Source organism: Equus caballus, chromosome 17, assembly GCF_041296265.1.
Source record: "Equus caballus isolate H_3958 breed thoroughbred chromosome 17, TB-T2T, whole genome shotgun sequence".
Classification (NCBI taxonomy): Eukaryota; Metazoa; Chordata; class Mammalia; order Perissodactyla; family Equidae; genus Equus; species Equus caballus.
The window spans coordinates 21557436-21577047 of NC_091700.1; the positions used below are offsets into that span (position 1 = coordinate 21557436).

At 41.7% G+C, this 19612-nt stretch overlaps 1 long non-coding RNA gene across 2 annotated transcripts in view; it reads right to left on the reverse strand.

Moving 5' to 3' along the window:
• LOC138918447 (uncharacterized) overlaps positions 1 to 13680 on the reverse strand; it is a 28909-nt gene extending 15229 nt beyond the window's left edge. The window contains exon 1 of one of the 2 annotated variants that reach the window (XR_011427856.1): positions 13222 to 13680. This is a non-coding gene — a long non-coding RNA (uncharacterized lncRNA). The remainder of the gene's footprint in view (positions 1 to 13221) is intronic. The other variant, XR_011427857.1, reaches the window with a different exon arrangement.
• Between the last annotated feature and the right edge of the window lie 5932 nt (positions 13681 to 19612).

Genomic DNA, 19612 nt, shown 5'->3' on the forward strand with positions numbered 1-19612 from the left:
ATATGAGGTCATGTGGTGGATCACGAGGCTTAGAAGTAAAAGCTGATGGCCCTGCAGTTGGTTCAGTGACCAACATACTCAGCACCGAGGTTGCTACAAAGTGTGTGGGGGTTATTTCAGTATAATTTTGTTGGGTAACCAGAAACTTCAGACATGTGTTCTCTTTAAAATAAAGTGCCACGTGAACGGTGGTAACACAAATAAACCAATCAGAATGATCTCATGCAAGCGAACAAGCACGTGGCTTACATAGTTGGGCTAAACATGAGAAAACAAGAAGTGGGAACATGCCTGCTTTTCCGCCAGCTCCACCCAACCAATATTTGTAAATATCTGTAATATTTGTAAGAGTGAAACCAGACTTTCGTGGGCCTGCCTGCTGCCTGAGTGCCCTGGACTTACAACCTCAGGATTTGGCTGACTACCTGTATGTGCCAACAGGGAGCCTGGCAAGAGGTGTGCTGGGAGACAAGACAATGCCCCAGTGCCTTCCTTCTAAGTCCCACGCACGCATCTGTGAAACCAACACAGTGAAGGTGGCAAGAGAAGCCAGATGTACAGGTCAGCGGAGAAGGCCACCATTCCCCCAAGAGTGGAAGCCATTTCCTAACTAAGATTCTGACACCAGTTCCAATGCGTCCTCCTCTTTTTTCCACACCACCAAGCAATCAACTCAATTCTGACACTCTACCTAGAGATAGCATCAGACCCCACAGGTCAAGGATTCAGTCCTACAAGACCAACCTCTCTCCTCCAACTTCAGGTGCCAATCACAAGTCCAGGTTGTCACCTGTGCTTCTGATCAACCAGCTATAGATTGGAGGTTCCCAGAACCTCCTCTTTTGGTTTGATTAACTCGCTAGGCTCAGAGAACTCAGAGAAACACTTTACTTACTAGATTACTGGTTTAAGACAGAACTCAGGAACAGCCAGGTGGAAGAGATGAATAGGGCAAGGCACGTGGGAAGGGGTGCCCTCTCCCCGAGTCTCCATATGTTTACCAAGCTGTAACCTCTCAGAACCCCATCCTTTTAGCTTTTAGGTTTTTACGAAGGCTACATTACCTAGGCGTGATTGATTAAATCATTGGCCATTGGTGATCGCAGGTGAGGGTGGGGGAGTGGTAGGAACTGAAATTTCCAACCCTCCAATCACGTGGTTTGTTCCCCTGGCAACCAACCCCCAACCATTAGGTACTTTCCAAAAGTCACCTCATTAACATAAACTCAGGTATGGTTGAAAGGGGTTTATTATGAATATCAAGACATTTTCATCACTCTTATCACTTAGGAAATTCCAAGGGTTTTGGAGTTCTGTGCCAGAAACTGGACAAAGATCAAATAATATATTTCCTATTATAAATCACAATATCACAATAATCCTCAGTTACTATTTATATGATGCTAAAATAAATCAAAACAGAAAACAAAAATAGTCAAGGGCCTTTTCACTAAACCGGTACTATTGCTTAGCGAGATTATTTAAATGCATTATTCAGTCAATGGGAAAGAGCTACAGTAAGAAAAACATTACAAGATAAAGAGCAAAATATAAATATAGAATATATTTGCAAGTCTGTATATTGCTGTCGGTAGTTGCTGACCGGTAGAAACCAACCAGATGGGAGTGAGGTTTTAAGTGCTGCTTCCTATTTTGGTGGCTAAAGAATCCTACGAGAAAGATTGTTTTACCGATAATTAAGTTCTAATTCCTAAACATTTCTCATTGTGTCAAAATATACAATTTGCTTTTTATAAATAAAAATGTGAGATGGCTTTCATATCTGATATCATCAGACATTTCTGACAAACAGATACCTCATGGCGATCAGATTAGACCAGCATTCCCTATGGCCTTATTGCAGACAGCAGGCCACCTAAATCTGCATAGTGTTGCCTGGGGCTGAGTGCCCACACTCTGGTCTCAGCTATAGTCAGGGTTATTTACTAGACTTGCCGCTTACTAGCTCTGGGATCTTAGCTCTCACACCTTACAGGGCTGTCCTAAGCTTAAACTCGAGTGCATGTGGAAAGCCTGGAGCACAGTGCTTGACACATCTAACAGTGGGTTCCTTTATTATTATTCCCATTTTACAGCTGAGGGAACTGAGGATCTGAGGCCCAGAGGCGTTAGGTGGCTCAAGGTCACAAAGCTAGGATCTGAAGACTAGCTGTTGGCAATAAAGCTGTTGGACACACTAAATGAGTTCATTGAGAAAAATCCTGTTTATGAGAAAGCGCTGGATTAGCTCTTTTATTAAGACTCCATTTGCTTTCACACTTTAAGCCCTTCCCTCTCTTACTGCAAGAATGACAACCTTGTACATGTGTTCCCCAGGTCCATAAGACTGACTACATTGTGAACTTATTACATGGCTATGACCCAGGCTTTTGAGAAAGCTGTATTTTCTGGACGGTCTGAAATAGAGATGGCATATAGTAGTAACAGAGATATAAAAATAACTTTTCCAAGTGGATAAAAAGTCATTAGTGAAGGAATAGATCTAAATCCTTACAAGCCTGTTGGACATTCTAGTTGCTTACCAAATGTTTTTTAGGAAACAATGATGATTATCAAATTTCTGAGCCATCCCATCCTTTTAGGATTGTAAAATCACCCAATTTATGTATCTCGTAATAAAAGAGAAATGATGTATGAAAATTTAAAAAAAAAAAGAATGAGAGCCTAGTTTACAATTTGAACATTGCTCTCAAGGTTTACAGAAATGCTGACAGGAAAGTACGTTGTAGAATTGGGTGTGAGAAGAGCAGAGAATTCTTTTCCTCTCTCGCCACAGCAAAGGCACAGCTGACGCCATTCTCTGCCATCTTTTGAGAAGCTCGAAGGAGCAAGTCTGCAATAAGTCAGTGGGAAAGTACAATGGGGCAGTTCTGCCTGTTTGAGCCCGGATGCAGGAGATACTAAGCTTTGGGACTTTGGGCAAGTTTCCTCATCTGTGATAGGGGGATAACGATAGTGCGAACCTCCTAAATTTGTGTGAGGATTAAATGAGATAATGGGAGATAACACTTTAAAAAGCGGGTGGTACAGGGATGGCATACTACCTATTGACTCTGTCTACTAGTGTCCTCTTAAAGCACCCTAACAATAGCTATTACATTTGAAAAGAGGTGACAGTGATGAGACAAACTTGAAAGAAACCATGGGGACATCAAATAATTCCAATGGTGGGAGGCAGCCTCTGTGCTCAGATTCTAACTCTGCCAGGCGCCCTCGATGTATCAGCTTACAAGAGCTGGCTGTGGAATAGAAGCGAATTCCAGCTCCATTATCTCCATTGCCTTTGAACTAAAATTTGGAACTCAACGCTATAAACTTTCTAAAACCAAGCATTTCACATTAAAATGGTAATTATTTTCTGCAGCTACTTTTGAAAATGCTTATTTTCTTAGAAAAAGACCATTTTAATGTGGTTCAGATGAAATACTAGAAATTTGTTTAAGAAACTATTAGAATAAAAGAATCTATTCAATTATGGTACACCATGTTGCCTAATAACAGTCTTTGCTAACTTTTTCAGAATCCTATTTCTGTTTAAAATTGTCCTTCAACCAGTTTGAAACTGAATTATAAGAGAAAGCCAGCTAGGGGCCGGAGAAGCTGGAGCCTGGTGCTCGCCTAGGTCTGGTCTGTTCCTGAGCACTGGGGTGCCCGCGTGCTTTCTCAGTCTTTTCAGGGCAGGGGCTCTGTGCACAGTGACGCTCTTGGCTTCAGAATCAGCCCTGGAACGCAGGCATCTAGCATCTGCTGCTGTCACTGGCAATCCCCGTTGACCTTCCATCTCACCCCAACCACTCCTTCAACTGCCTGGGTCACTTTTTATCCTTATTTAACTTTCCAAAGGGAATTCTTTACATAAGCAGTCTCTCATTGTTTACTGAAGTCACAAACTGACTAACTTGTGAAAGTCTAGTAGAAAATGCCGGGGGAGGGAACCTAAGAGAAAAGGATGGTGAATTGCATGGGAAAATCTATCAACTCACCCCCTATGTTAAGATCTCCTTAACAATATTGACGCAGCTAGAAAGCACTTTTTCACTTATCTTTGCTTCCCAGGTTATGCTCCTTAGGACTGACCACTGAGAAACAGTTGACACACACACTGGGCATGACTAGCCCCTTTTGGCTTTCTCTCAGATATAAGGAGAAAGTAGACGACATCATCACCAGTTACAAATGTTTACGGGCACGTAAGTGGAATGCACTAGGCAAGATGCAGAGAATTTCATGGGGCATAAAACAATGACTTTGCTCTCAATAGCTTAGTTATACAGGGTACATTAATAAAATGATAAGCAACAAGATGGACCCGCATATTAAGTGTCAGATGATAAGTGTGTGTGTGCTGTGTACATTCTGTAGATATATGTGGATGTTGAGTTTTGTTCAGTCTCACTTTGATGTTGCTTATGTGAGCCCATCAGTGTGTGTATAAGTGTGTATGTGTGTGCCCAAGAGGATGCTGATGATATTGGACATCTTAAGCATTGAATTAGGAAAATATAAGTAAAAGCAAATGATTAATATTGCTCTCTCCTCACTCATTTATCCGCCTTTTTCCAACCCTATCTGCTGAATATGTCTCTTCATGTTGAACCCCAGGTGAAGGTGATTATTGAACTTAAAGATTTAACAAACTCATCACAGGTAATACCAAAAGGGCTGTACTCCCTGACAATTCACCTAATCCAGCACCACCCACCTTCCCCATGGGGACACATATTCTCCAGCTCTAAAGCCCCAAATGGAGTTGGAGATGGTCTTCTGTCCTTGCATCTTCACTCCCCTCTGCCTTCAACAGAAAGCTACAGAAAGACACTCAAAATCTCCCTTCACCTTTATTCCAGCCCAATCACTTTATTCTTCAAAAAAGGTAAAGAATTGGAAGAATTATCATGATTTTCCCCAGACTCTATTTTCTTATGTTGACTTCCACTGGGCACTCGTCTTCTGTCCTATCATCTCTTTTGCTTGGGATATCTAAACAGCCAGAGTAAAAGAAGGCATCCAATACATTTTTTCTTTTTATTTTCCTTAAAATTTAAAAGTTGGAGTTCCATAAAACCACAACAGAGAAAACTGGGAAAGGGGATTTATCAAAGAAATAATGCAAGGTTTCTGAGAACCAAGAGTCACCAGTTTCTGTATCAAAAAGGCCAACCACGTAGCCAAGCAATTAAGAAGCATAATCATATCAGAGCACATTTTCAGATTCCAGGACAAAGGGAAGATCCTGAAAACTTCTAAAGATGAAAAAAAGAAAATAGCATATAACTTTAGACATCTTAACAGCAGTAATGCAAGCCGGAAGGCAATGAAGCAATGCCTTTGAAATTCTAAAGGAAAATGTCTTCATCCTAGTATTATATACCAAACCCAACTATTCATCAAGTGTGACGACATAATAAAGGTATTTTAAAATGTACAACTTCTCAAAAAAATTTTTTTATCCCTTATAGCAAAAAGCTATAAGCTTTTGGGAACTTTTTCACACAAAAAGCTACCAAAAGATGAGTTCCATCAATAAAGACGAAGATAGGGAATAAAGGAAATAAGAAAGAGGAAGATGCAAAGTAGTATGAAAAGAGATCCCAAGATGACAGCTGTGTACCAGACACAGAGGACACGCGGTCTAGAAGGAGGAAATTGGAAGATTGCAGAGGAGACTTCTCCAGAAAGACGACATTGGTAGGACGCCCGATGTGTCTGGAAGCCCGAGGGAAGACTTGGACAATCTGTGAAGAATTTGTGGTTGAATCAGCAAAAGGACAGAAAATCAAGGGGGAAAAAAGGATTATTAACTCCAGGAAAAACAAAACTTTGCACAGAAAGGAAAAAGCAATCATGATTTACTACATGGCTCAGCTACAAATAACATTAACGTGGTCGTAATGATGTAAATACTGAATACTGAGCTAATTGCTGTACAACATAACTATTTGGGGAGTTGGGAGAATAGAAAGAAGCATAGTCAATAGGAGGAAACATAGTTAATTAATCATCTTTTATGGTAGGACGGTAACCCACAACTGAAAAATTGAGAACTAGAAATATAAGCATACCATTAAGAGAAATGGAGGAAAAACAAAAATTATTAGCTGAAAGAGGTGAAAGTGGGTGTCTCGAGGAGTAGGAAATGAGGGAAGAAGGGGATGGAGCCTGTTATTTTTCATAACGAGCTTGTTGGCTTAAACTATGGGCGTGTATAACTTTGATAACAATTAAAGCTAAGACAAATATATACAAAAATAATCCAATTAACAAAAGGGGTTGACACCAAGAAGATTTGCTTCTGATACCATACAATGACAGAAACCTGGAGCTTCCGCTGACCAGATAATTATCCAAACTGGCTTCAATAAGGGGAAAAAAAAGATGTTAGGAATATATACTTAAAGTCATTGTAGTTAGAAATTACTGGAATTTTCTGGAATTACAAACTTCTAGAACTAATAAGAAATAAGAAAGATATTAGGAGTGAAAAATACAGAGGCTCACATTATGAAACACTGAGTTGGCTTTAGAGAGCTCAGATCATGTTACGAAAATACGCATCGTAATTTGAGGTTTATGGCCTCAGTGTCTAACCGCAAGTGTTTTCTCATAAGGCAAACCATGCTGTAGGCTACTTCTATCCATGGTAAACAATGATCTTCGCCCACATAATAAGGGGTTATGCTGGAACTTTGACTGCATTTGATCATTCTCCAATTTACTTCTAATAAGTGATTGGAGATGATCTAAACTCTGGGAGTATCCAGGAGTTCTTGACCTCAGTTTTTAAGAAAAAGATTCAGTGACAAAACAATCGAGAGGAAGTCATAGAACACAGAGAAGCGTCAAGAAGAAATCATCTGGGAAATTCAGTCACCTGGTGGCTAAGAAGAAAATGTCAGTACCACTAAAACAGTGGAACTCAGAATAAAAGATTAGATTTGCACTGTCTTCTTATAAGGCAGTAGAAACAAGTGACAGAAACAAAGCTGGCCTTACAGTGACTGACAGAGCATTCTGCGCCCATCTGTTTGGGTTTACTGAACTGTACTTTGCCAGCAAAGTTGGGGAAATGCATAAAAATAATTCCAGCCCATCTCAGGCAGGCAGTATAATCAGAAAGGGAATATAATAAACCAATTCATGGAAATTGTGGGGGTGTATCCTGTAAAAATTCATAGCCAACGCATCTGAGCCAGGGTTGACTTTTTCAATAAAATATTGCTGAGTTTCCCAAGACAGCATGTCTCCTTTTTTTTTTTCCCCCCAGAAGCATCTCAACCCAAAAAGCCTCTGGAAATAGTGTCTGGGCCAATTTCCTAATCCCAAAAACTCTACAGCAGATTATCCTAAAATAATGTCATTAGAAACACTAGACTAGATTGTTGGTTGATTTAAATATAAGTTTGATATGAAGTCAACTGCAGCTATAAAATTGGGCAATAAATCCTAATCCTGCCCCTCAAACACCAAAAAAAAGGAGGCTGGGGGCGGGGGATCCTTCAGTAAAGCATGGACTTAGTTTTTCACAAATCATAACACTTGGGCTCCTTAATTAAAATAGGAAGACTCTCTTTCCTTCCTTTGACCCCACAAGCCACGCAGGCCTTCACAGCTGAAAGAAGCAACCCCAACCCCTTATGTGTCAGCCAGAGTCCCAGCAAGAAACAGGCGTCCACAAAGAGGGCCCACAGTGCCCAATCTCAATGCAGGGATGTCAAACAGAGCTGCGGGCTGCCGGGAGGCTGAGGCACCCAGAGGTTAGCAATGTTAGGAAGGCATCCCGGCCCCTGTGCTTGACCAAGCAAGGAGAGGGAAGAGGGTAACCAGAGCCCAGCAGCTACACTCGTGGAGGGACTGTGATTGCCTGCACCGTGGGGCTGAGCCAGGGAGGACGAGGCGGGAAAGATCCGCCCCTCTCTCCTCCTGGCCTCCATCCTCTTGCCCCGCCTCAAAGCTGGCTGACAAGAAGGTGAAAAACAAAGCTCCTGGGAGCAGTCTCCCGGGACTCGGACTGAAGAGTGAAGGAGGGACGAGGAGGGGGGAGGGGAGGAGAAAAGGGGGAATACCCAGCATACCTGGAATTTGAACCAAAATGGTTGGCTTAGAACACACCTGAGATTGATTATTCGAAGGTTTGAAAAGAATGTATGCTTATGGCTGCATATATGTGTATGTAAGATAGAAAGAAACTAGTAGATATGCCATACACACACACTAATAATCTTTGTATCCCTGAAGTGATCTTTTTTTTTTATTTTTGAGGAAGATTAGCCCTGAGCTAACTATTGCCAATCCTCCACTTTTTGCTGAGGAAGAGTGGCCCTGAGCTAACATCCATGGCCATCTTCCTCTACTTTATACATGGGACGCCTACCACAGCATGGCTTTTGCCAAGTGGTGCCATGTCCACACCCTGGATCTGAATCAGCAAACCCCGGGCCGCCAAGAAGCAAAACATGCGCACTTAACCACTGTGCCACCAGGCCGGCCCTCATGAAGTGATCTTAGTTTGCATACAGTCATAAAGACACAAAGCACTTTAGATGATAAAATCATGGTGTCACAGCATCCTCCCTGCCCCCACAATTCCCATTCGGTCTGGAATGAGGGCCCAGGTATTTGTATTTTCAACAGCACAATGATTGAGTCATTGCACATAAAATTCTGAGAACCATCCATTTCAATAGACTGATTTCAGTCATTCACCTCTAAAGAAAAATTCATTTAAGCAGATTATTTTCCTTCTGATGACTAGGATGGACCCTCACTAACTAGAAAGAGAAGAGCAGTAAAGGGGGAAAGGTATTAAGGAAGGGATAGAAGGAAAAGAGAGGAGTTTAAGAGAGCAAAAGCAGTTTCTGAAAGAAACAGAGGGAAAAAGAAGGGAGAACATGTGCGAGAAATAGTAAGAAATAGGAATTAGAAACATGTATGTGCGGCAGACATTGTATTAGAAGCCTTAGGTAGGGTCAATTTTAAACCTTTAAAAATTCTAAGCACTGAAAAGATTAGGACTACCTGCCGAGAAGCTCCAAAGACCATGCGCCCTGTGTCAGAGAGCGCCTCGGACACAGACCCTGGTTTGTAGATCTCACTCTGCTACAAGAGAAACCAGGGTTCCTTGGAGAAATAGCTGATTCCAGAGCTGGGGGAAGGAATACGCAAGATGTACGTGGAGCACCTTGTAGTGTCAGTAAGAAATTGCTCGAAAAACAAAAGAATCGGGGCACGTTAAAGAGACGCAGGACCCAACCTGAGAGAGCTCGCAATGGCCAACGCGGGAGGAATTAGAGCAACAGAATAAATAGCATAGTATTGGATTATGTTCCAAAGTGGAAAATAAATATACATGAGTCCATAAGTATATAAATAATACTGAATAAATAAATGAGAGAGAAGAGACAAGTCTTTTAATAGAAGAATTCCAATAATTTATGTAGATATACTCTCCTAGGAGAGGGGGTTTGATTGCTCTCCTTTGATGATGCGAATGCATCGGCTTAGTGACTTGCTTCCAGAGAATAAAGAAATGGAAAGAGAAAATAATGACTTTACAATGGAGAAATGTGACAAACACCGCCTGAACCAGGTGCTAAAGTTTAGTGTGGGGGACTGGAACTGGCCATCCCAAGATATATCTCTTTGGCATGAGAATTATTTTGGGCTGGTTACTTTAAAAACTGCAGACAGGAAAGAAACTCTGAAAAGCAGAATTTGCTTACCCTTTGTTAAGAGACGTTTACATTTGTAAAGGAGATCTCCATCTGTAAAGGTGTCTCCCTCTCTGTACCAGGAAGAAGGGGGATGACCTTATCTCTAGAAACTCTTATCAATGAGGAAGGCAAGGACTTAAATCTGCATAATAACCTTACCCTTGTTTACTGTGCTTTTCTGGTAACCTCCCATAACTGACTCCCCCCACCCCCAATATCCCCCTTTGTCTTTAGCTGAGGAGGATATTTAAGGGGAAAGTTTCCACCATTTTGGCAAGTTTCTCAGGTTGCCTGAGCCTCTCCCATGTATACATGTTATAAAGCTTTGTTTAATTTTCTCCTGTTATTCTGTCTCATGTGAATTTAATTCATTTCCTGGCCAGAAGGACCCAGAGTGGGTAGATGAAATGTCTTCCTCCCCTACATTAGCATCACCAGCAATGTCATGTGGATATCACGTACCCAGGATGTGACGTATGAAAAGGACACTTCTCCTCTGTGATACTCTTTTTTCTTTTTTTAAAGATTGGCACCTGAGCCAACAACCATTACCAATTTTCCTTTTTTTTTTTCTGCTTTTTCTCCCCAAATTCCCCCAGTACATAGTTGTATATTTTAGTTGTGGGTCCTTCTAGTTGTGGCATGTGGGACATTGCCTCAATGTGGCCCAATGAGCAGTGCTATGTCCACGCCCAGGATCTGAACTGGCAAAACCCTGGGCCCTCAAAGTGGAGCGTGTGAACTTAACCACTCAGCCACGGGGCTGGCCCCATGTGCTATTCTGTCTAGAGACTCATAGTCCTAGTCCAAGTATGAGAAGGACATCAGACAAACCAAAATTAAGGAACGATCCACAAAATACCTCATCAGTACTCCCCAAAACTGTCAAGGTTGTGAAAAATAAGGAAAGACTGAGAAATTGTCAGAGACCAGAGGAACCAAGGAGATGTGACAATGAAAGCAATGCTCACGGTATTCAGGATGGGATCACAGAACAGAAAAAGGATATTATGGGAAAACATTGAAATTTGAATAAAGTCTGGAGTTTAGTGAATAGTAATGTAGCAATGCTAAATTTGAGGAATTTTAAAATTATAATACCTTAAATAAAAGATTAAATATTGGTCCTGGCCCAGTAGCATAACAGCTAAGTTTATGAACTCCGCTTTGGCAGCGCAGAGTTCGCCAGTTCAGATCCCGGGCACAGACCCACACACCACTTATCAAGCCATGCTGTGGCAGGCATCCCACATATTAAAAAGAATAGAGGAAGGTGGGCATAGATGTTAGCTCAGGGCCAATCTTCCTCAGCAAAAAGGGGAGGATTGGTGGTGGATGTTAGCTCAAGGTTAATCTTCCTCAAAAAAAAAAAATCAAATATCTATTAGAGCTATTGAAACTTTCTATAATATCTAAAGCAGTTTTTAAGACATTGGCTTGAGTCCTAACTTAATTGAATTACAAAACATTTTTGGAAAACTAATACTGTAAAACAAACTGTGTAAACCTTCCTGCTTCATTTTATGCACAGTGAACATCTGGATGTTTCCATTTGCTTTACTGAATTAAAACCAGCTCATCCTGCAGGAAGCAAAAAGTAACTGCCATATGAGTTCACTGGCCAAAAGTTGCACAAATCAAAGCTCATGCAAAATTTCTGAAATTTTCTTTGAACCAAAAATAAGCAAAATGAGTTATTGACAATTAGATCACTGATAAATTCACCCCGGGAGACATTCCAGAAGCTCTGTAGATAATCATCTGCTTCCGCAATAAATTTCATACAGTTGTCCCTTGGGAAATTTCACTCTCTGAAGTGATAAAATGTTTTGATTAATGCAAAAAATTCCCGTTAAAAGTTCAAATAGGAAGCAATTATTTGGATAATTTGTGGTACTATGAAAAAATTAGGTCTTAAAATGGATAAAAAGTTCATATGTTGGTGATTATGCTCAAACACATTTATAGTGTCTTTTTATTGATGGGTCTCAAAGTCCTTAATACATAGTGGTGACAACAAGTTGTACACGTCTTTAGACACCTCCCTCTGGAGACAATTGACTGATTCAGAATAGTTCTAGCTTGGGGCCAGCCCCATGGCTGAGCGGTTAAGTTCTCGCGCCCTGCTTGGGTGGCCCGGAGTTCGCAGGTTGGGATCCTGGGCATGGACCTGCACACCGCTGGTCAAGCCATGATATGGGGGCATCCCACACAGAAGAACCAAGAAGGGCTTACAACTACGGACTGGAGCTTTGAGGAGGAAAAAAAAAGGAAGATTGACAACAGATGTTAGCTCAGGGCCAATCTTCTTTATCCGAAAAAAAACATGCACACACACAAAAAAAGAATAGTTCTAGCGAAAGATAATTTATCTAGGGATAAATATTCAGTTATAAGTCTTTTTCTTGCCAGAATACTGAATCCTAATGATTCTTTTTTTTTTTAAAGATTTTAATTTTTTTTCCTTTTTCTCCCCAAAGCCCCCAGGGACATAGTTGTATAACCTTTGTTGTGGGTCCTTCTAGTTGTGGCATGTGGGATGCTGCCTCAGCGTGGTTTGATGAGCAGTGCCATGTCCGTGCCCAGGATTCGAACCAACGAAACACTGGGCCACCTGCAGCAGAGCACGCGAACTTAACCACTCGGCCACGGGGCCAGCCCCTCTAATGATTCTTTATAGTGCTAATTTAAAGGAAATTTTCCAAGCAAGATATTTTCTGAATATTTCTCATGGGTTGGAAAATGGTTTGTGGGGAGGAAGGACCCTTCTACTTCCCTGGGCACCAAGTCTCACAGAGGGACCAATAAGCTCTGATCATAGCGGCCGTTTCTCTATCCAAGGCCTTTAGAAGTGTGAAAGCACAGGGGCCGGCCCCGTGGCCGAGTGGTTAAGTTCTCGCGCTCCACTGCGGTGGCCCAGGGCTTCACCAGTTCCGATCCTGGGCACGGACATGGCACCGCTCAGCAGGCCACAATGAGGTGGCATCCCACATGCCACAACTAGAAGGACCCACAACTAAAATATACAACCAAGTACTTGGGGGATTTGGGGAGAAAAAGGAAAAATAAAAGGTTTGAAAAAAAAAAAAAGAAGCGTGAAAGGACAGAGAGGGGAGAGAGGGAGGGAGAGAGAGCTGGACCTGATGTTCCCAAATTACTAATTCACCATTAAGAAGTGAAAATGTTTCCGCTACTGTGATGGGGCATCCTGTGGCATCTTAGTTTTAGTTCATTCTTACAAAATATAGATTTTTAAATTTTATCCTAACCAAAATATTGACTTGACTTTGTTCTGTTTGAAACATCTTTCTCCAACATGAACTGCTGACTCCTGTGAGCACAAGAATGATACTCAGAAGTGCTGTCTTCCCGTCTCGCATCCATAACATAATTTACGTGGAAACATTCACAGCCAATTCATCCTGTCAGACAAGTTGGAGTACAGAAGAAGACCCTCCCCCAGGGGACCGCTAGGTGCTGTTTTACCTACAGAAATGACTGGTGACATGGACAGGAAAAGTTTCTAGATGAAGACCATCTTGGCCATGCGCCATGGCAGGAATTCCACAGCCTCAGATGAATCGTTGCCGGGATATCTGGATGCGTTCAAAGCTGAATTTTGGGGAAATCCAAGCTGTGCCTGCAGCTGCCCTTAGTGTCCCACCTGAGCTGAGGTCACGTGGACTTCCGTTCCAGCAAGAACCCTGTCCAGATTTCTCAACATCTGTAACAGGAGTTTACTCTTACTCGTTTGGGAATCAAAACATATCGATTCCCTTAACGACTTGATTGAAGGTTCCTAAGGAGCAGGAACTACGTCTTTTTAACCCAAATCTAGCATAGGCCTAGGCTGATGAACAATAAATGTTCATCAAATGAATGAATGAACAACACTATTTTATCACCCAAAGTCCCTTGTGTAATCTCTAACGTGATCCCCTCAGAATCTGCCACCAAGGAAACGTCTGTTGTAAGGAATTCGTAAGCATTCCACATTAGAATCATTTAACCCACTAAGCTTAGCCTTTGCACTGGCCGCCAAAGCAGAACCAAACGCCATGTTCAATCTCAGTAACTAGACCAGCCCTCATGGCCCGAGTATTTTCTTTTCTGATTCTGGTTTATTAAACTTATTATTTAATGATACTTTATTCTAAGCTGCCTCAAATTTGGAAAGAAAGTAATCATTAAATAAGTAAAGAACAGAGACATAGGTTTCACTAACTGATCCATGATTCAAGAAGTCCTCCACGGACTTAGAAACTCCGTTTCTTCATCTCCCTGAGAAGCCATGGAATGTTGTTCATGATCTGGGCACACGAGGGTTTTCCGTTTCTCCCCCAAGGCAGCAGGTTTTGCTTTCACTCCTCCAGAAGGGTCTTGCCTGGGCCCTGGGTAGAGGGTTTGCTCCTCAACCTTGACTGCCTAAGGCCTTTGCCCGGTAAGAGGAAAGGTCCGTGGCGGGCTTTGTGCCGTCACTAGGGACAGCTGCTCACGTCTGCCAGCCCAGCCTGAGGGCGCGCCCCACAGTCTTCACACTGCCCAGTCTCCCGCCAGCAGCTTGTGAGTGAGGGAGAACTCCCTTTACGTCTGGGCTCCCAGCTATTCCAGACAGACATGCTGCCCACACTTGGCCTTAAGGAATTTGTTAACGTTCTGATTTCTTCTTAGGGTATTCTTCCCTTACGCGCGGTTTCACTTTCTGCTGTTTCAGTTACCCACAGTCAACTTCGGGTCAAAAATATTGAATGGAAAATTCCAGAAATAAACAATTCATAAGTTTTAGAGTGCAGGCCATTGTGAGTAACATAACAGAATCCCGGGTGTTCGCTCCATCCTGCCAGGGTGTGAATCACGTGTGTCCAGCGGATCCAGGCAAACACACTCCCTGCCGTCAGTCACCTAGTAGCCGTCTCAGTTATCAGATCGGGTGTAGGCATTGCAGTGCTTATGTTCAAGTCACCCTCATTTTACTGAATAATGTCCCCAAAGCGGAGGAGCAGTGATGCTGGCAATTCAGACGTACCAAAGAGAAGTCATAAGGTGCTTCCTTTAAGTGAAAAGGTGGAAGTTCTCGACTTAATAAGGAAAGAAAATAAAAATCATATGCTGAGGTTGGTAAGATCGATGGTAAGAATGAATCTTCTATCCATGAAATTGTGAAGAAGGAAAAAGAAATTTGTGCTAGTTTTGTTAGCCTACCTCATTATGTATGTATAGGAAAAAACATGGTGTATAATAGCACATATAGGGTTGGGTACTATCCATGGTTTCAGGCATTCACTGGGGGTCTTGGAACGTATCCCTCGTGAGTAAGGCGGGACCACTGTACATGCTTGCGCTTTCCCCTTGGGTGCTGCCAGAGGCGCAGCATTTCCTGGATCCCAGCTCTCCTGGAGGGGCTGGTCCCTCTTTGGAATTCCATTCACTTGGTGGTCTTGTATTCTCAGCTCTCCGAGAGGCTCCAAAAAATTACAATTTTGTAGATTAGCCGTCTTTCTGACATTGCTAATGTGGGAGTGATGTTCTTTTGCAGTTTTCTACATCATAAGTGGAAGCGGAACTCACCGAAGGTGACATTGTGAGCTACCATTAGGGTGTGCGCATTGGCTGTTTTGCTAGCACCCTTTCAGCTACACAGTCATGGTTCCCACTCCTTCCCTTGCCTTCCTTGCATCCAACAGCGTGCGTTGGAGGCAACCAGCCGGGCCAGGGCTCTGATCCTTTGCCAAGGTTCACGTGCTGATGAAACCCATGACCCGGGTTTTATTAGCACCATGCCCACAGCACCTGGGTAACCAGCCACCCTGATGTTCAATCTGATTACACCACAGGAGTGGGGAATCGGAGCCTCCCACACAGTTATCACTTCTCACATCAGGGTTGTATGTTGGCAAGATCTCATAAATCCTCACAACTGGATCTTTGAAAGGCAACATAAAGGCCTACACAGTACACAAAGGGGTAGAGATGAATCATTTTAATAATTAATATTTAGCAATTTGATCAACAAAGTCAACCCAAATAATTTAAGCCTCCATAATATTAGCTCTCTAAACTTACCATGATCTGGCTTGGGACGGATCAGTACTTAAGAGATTTGTACTGTTTTGGGGCTTTACCAACTCAGGAAAATATAAATGAAGTCTATATGGAAAATGACGACTTGGTACCTTCCTGAGAGTTATCTTATTTTTTCCGACTATGGAGGCCATTATAAAAATACTTTACTAACAATGAGCTTTCTTACTGCCTTTATTTTTCTACGTTAACTTGTCCTTGTATGGTTAACTTTCTGGCTGGTGTTGAATGGGGCCTGGAGAAAGCAAGCAACATCCACACTCGAGCTATCATGCCAGAGCAGCGAGGCAACACCGGCTTTCACTAAGTCGCTTGAAGATTGTACAAAAAATTATATTGCTTAAAGTTTGAAGCTGGTAGACCGAAGTTTAAATAGTGGCAGAGGACTGTTTTTTTCTGAATGAAAAAGTTATAAATAGAGTTACCCTGTTATAGAGGCCACACGATGTAATTTTTTCTGAAGCCATTTTTTATAGGTTAAATTACAAATACCAGAAGTCAAACGTTCACAATCAAAGCCTTAAATTCTGCTATCATGAATCCCAGGCTGCTGAGCAGGGAGCACATGCCTTTCAACGGAGTCCCCCTGCCAGAGGCGCCGCGGAGCTGCAGGCTGGCACGGTGGTGACCGTCGCGGCAGGTGGCGGCTCCTTCAGGCAGGACTCCCCCAGGGGACCTGCCAAGGGGGTGGACCCGGGCCCAACTCAAGGTGAGGGGTTGTTCTGAAAGAGCAACAGGGGAGAGACCACCTCTCATGTAAGAGCACCAGCTTCCGCGCTTCCAACTCTGTTAGCGCCAGAGCAAGTCTGTGTGACTTTCTCACATGCTCAGCTTTACAAGTTTCTGTCTGCAATTAAGAATGACGGGGCAAGAATGTGTTTCTGGAAGACAACTAGTCCAAACCTTTCTCCAGAGAAGAGATGAACCGGAATTCTATACCTAAAATGAAAATATCAGCCAATCATTTGTTAGATAAGAAACCCATTTAGAAGAAAAAGAAATGCCAGATGGATAAGTATTTACCCAAACCAAACTGTACATCAAATTATATAACATTTAGACAAGAATGTTAGCTTTCTCTTAGCATTTGCAACAAATCACCCAATTTCACAATCTCATTTCTTATGCTAACTAATCCTTATCAATTAGCGGACTGTATATTTATTCTTTAATGATAAGAGTTATTTGGAATGTAAATATTTTGAAAAAATTAAAATCTTCTTGTATGCCTTCCCTCAAACAATTTTTTCATTTAAAATCACTTAAGATTTTATTTGGTCAGAGAATTTCTTTTCTTTTTTTGAGGAAGATTAGCCCTGAGCTAACATCTGCTGCCAATCCTCCTCTTTTTGCTGAGGAAGACTGGCCCTGAGCTAACATCCATGCCCATCTTCCTCTGCTTTATATGTGGGATGCCTGCCACAGCATGGCTTGCCAAGCAGTGCATAGGGCCACACCCAGGATCCAAACTGGCGAACGCAGGCTGCCGAAGCAGAACTTTCAAACTTAACTGCTGCGCCACCAAGAAAAGAGAATTTCTGATTGACTAGAAATATAAAATACACTTTGCAACAAAATATTCCTTGCAATTATTTAACTTCTATGTCAGAAAACTATTGAAATTTTCTATCACCTTGCTTTGTTCCGATTTGTATAAGCTATTTCAGAATACTATCACCTTTCATAGTAGTTCCTTTGTTTTAGAAGGCACTAAGTATGACTTCGTTTACTTATGACGGAATTACAGTTGATCTAAACAAGATCCAAAACTACGAATCAAGGCATCATTTCTAAAGGAAGCCACTTGTGCTTTTAACATGGCTAGTTCACTTCATGTTGGCATCTCTTCAAGATCCTTTAGTCACATCTGTTTCATGGATTTATTTGGAAAACAAAAGGGTTATAAGAGCCTGGAAGACATTGATGTTACCACCAAACATGAATTCAATTCCTCAGGCTTTGAAATAGCCTCCTACGACACGTTCTATGCATTTGGTTCCATGTGGAACAGCTTAGGCAGTTCAAGAGGATTTCAATACTAGATCAAAAGTATTTTTCCAGATGCCACTTTAAAATAACAAACAGAGCGTTATACTTTACTTCCCACTGGAGGAACATTTGGAATAATGCTTATCATTAACAGATCCAGCTTCTGCTGATTAAAAACATTAATCTGTGCTTTTCAAAATATTTCAGACCTATCAAAAGAGAGTTTAACGAAGCCCATTAAAGTCCCGCCCTCCTCTGTCCCTCCACTAGGGCTCTGTGCCTGTATTTCAGGAGAAGGGAATTAGTGACATGAACAGATGAGAATTTGAGTCTGGAAAAAATACTTTCATTAGAAAAAAATAGAGATAAAATGAAGTCAGTTAGAAGAAAGAATGGGGCTTCAAGGTAAAGATTTCCTTTCAAATATTTCCACTTGGTTCTTTTTCTAGAGCTTTCTCTAATTCACTCAGTCAGAGTAATCTGCCTTTCCTCGGCATTTCCATAATACGTTATGTAAGTGTTCCTCTAAGGAGAATGATATCATTGTACTAAGGAGACTTGGGTACAAGTCATCTCTCCCAAAGTAAGCGCCAGCTTCTTTGAAGATATAACCACATCTTCACATATTCGTGTCTCCTCTAGTGCCTTCCGACTACAGATCCTTTACACGGTATCTATTTAACAAACGTTGAGATGAAGTGGAATAGAATGGATGGAATGGATGAAACAGAGATTAAAGAATGAAAATGGAAGGATGTCTGAGACATTTATTCAAAATCAAAACAAGCTCACAAAAAGGTATTCAGAGAATAAAGAGATGTGTTCTAATTATTCAGTGCAGCTGAATAGTGAATGTAATGATGTAATAGTGAATGTAATGGCTATTCTTTCAAGGAAAAGTATGTTAGTTCTATCACATCTACTCATAAACAACTTCTCTCAAATAGAATAAGATTTGTGAGGGGAGAAAGGAACGTTCCCGTTGTGAACTCCAGATGCATGGCTGCTCCTTGTGTATTCCTGCCTCCAGCCCAGACCCCTGGCTGTAGAGTATCATAGAGCAGTGGTGGAGATGAGTTGAATCTGAAATAGTTGTGAGTGGAGGCTTCAGTCTGTTTGACCGCCTGTTAATTTAGCTCAGACTTTGCGTACCTACAGGAAAAAACGAAAAGCCAAATTCCTTCCAAAGTGGCAAAAAGAGCACAATGAATATGTCTCAATATGCTCTCCAAAGTCTCACCCAGGAAAACCACTTCAAGCACTTAAGGTAGAGTGTAATACTCTTGGGTTGCTCAATCACAAACATCTACGTGGTTCCTTGGCGATAAACAAATACGTACATAAATAATGTTGCTTCAGCATTTTTAAATGGGGGTAGCCTGGAAATGCTGTCCAAAAAAGATTAGTCGTTGTTTTTAGACAGGTGTACTAGATAGACTGTCTTTCTCAATCACTGAAAATAATATTCCTTTTCCTTCTAACTTAATCCAGAATAATCTTTTCATATTATTATGACGCTTTCGGAAGGAAAACACCTGTGCGTATCACCTGGAACAACTTTAAACTTGTTAACAAGGTGATGACAAGGAATTGGATGCCATTTAGCAGTGGTGACTACATGTTTCCAATTAACAAAGTCAATTTTGATCTCCCCAGTGCCTTGCTCACCAGCAGTTTAAATATGTGCCTTTCTTTCAGTGAGAGGTAAGATCACTATTCTTTGCCAGCAGGTGGTGCAAAAACCATATTGTAGAAAAAGTTCACAGGAAAACAATAGGATATCTCAAGTTGAATACTCATGGTACACATGG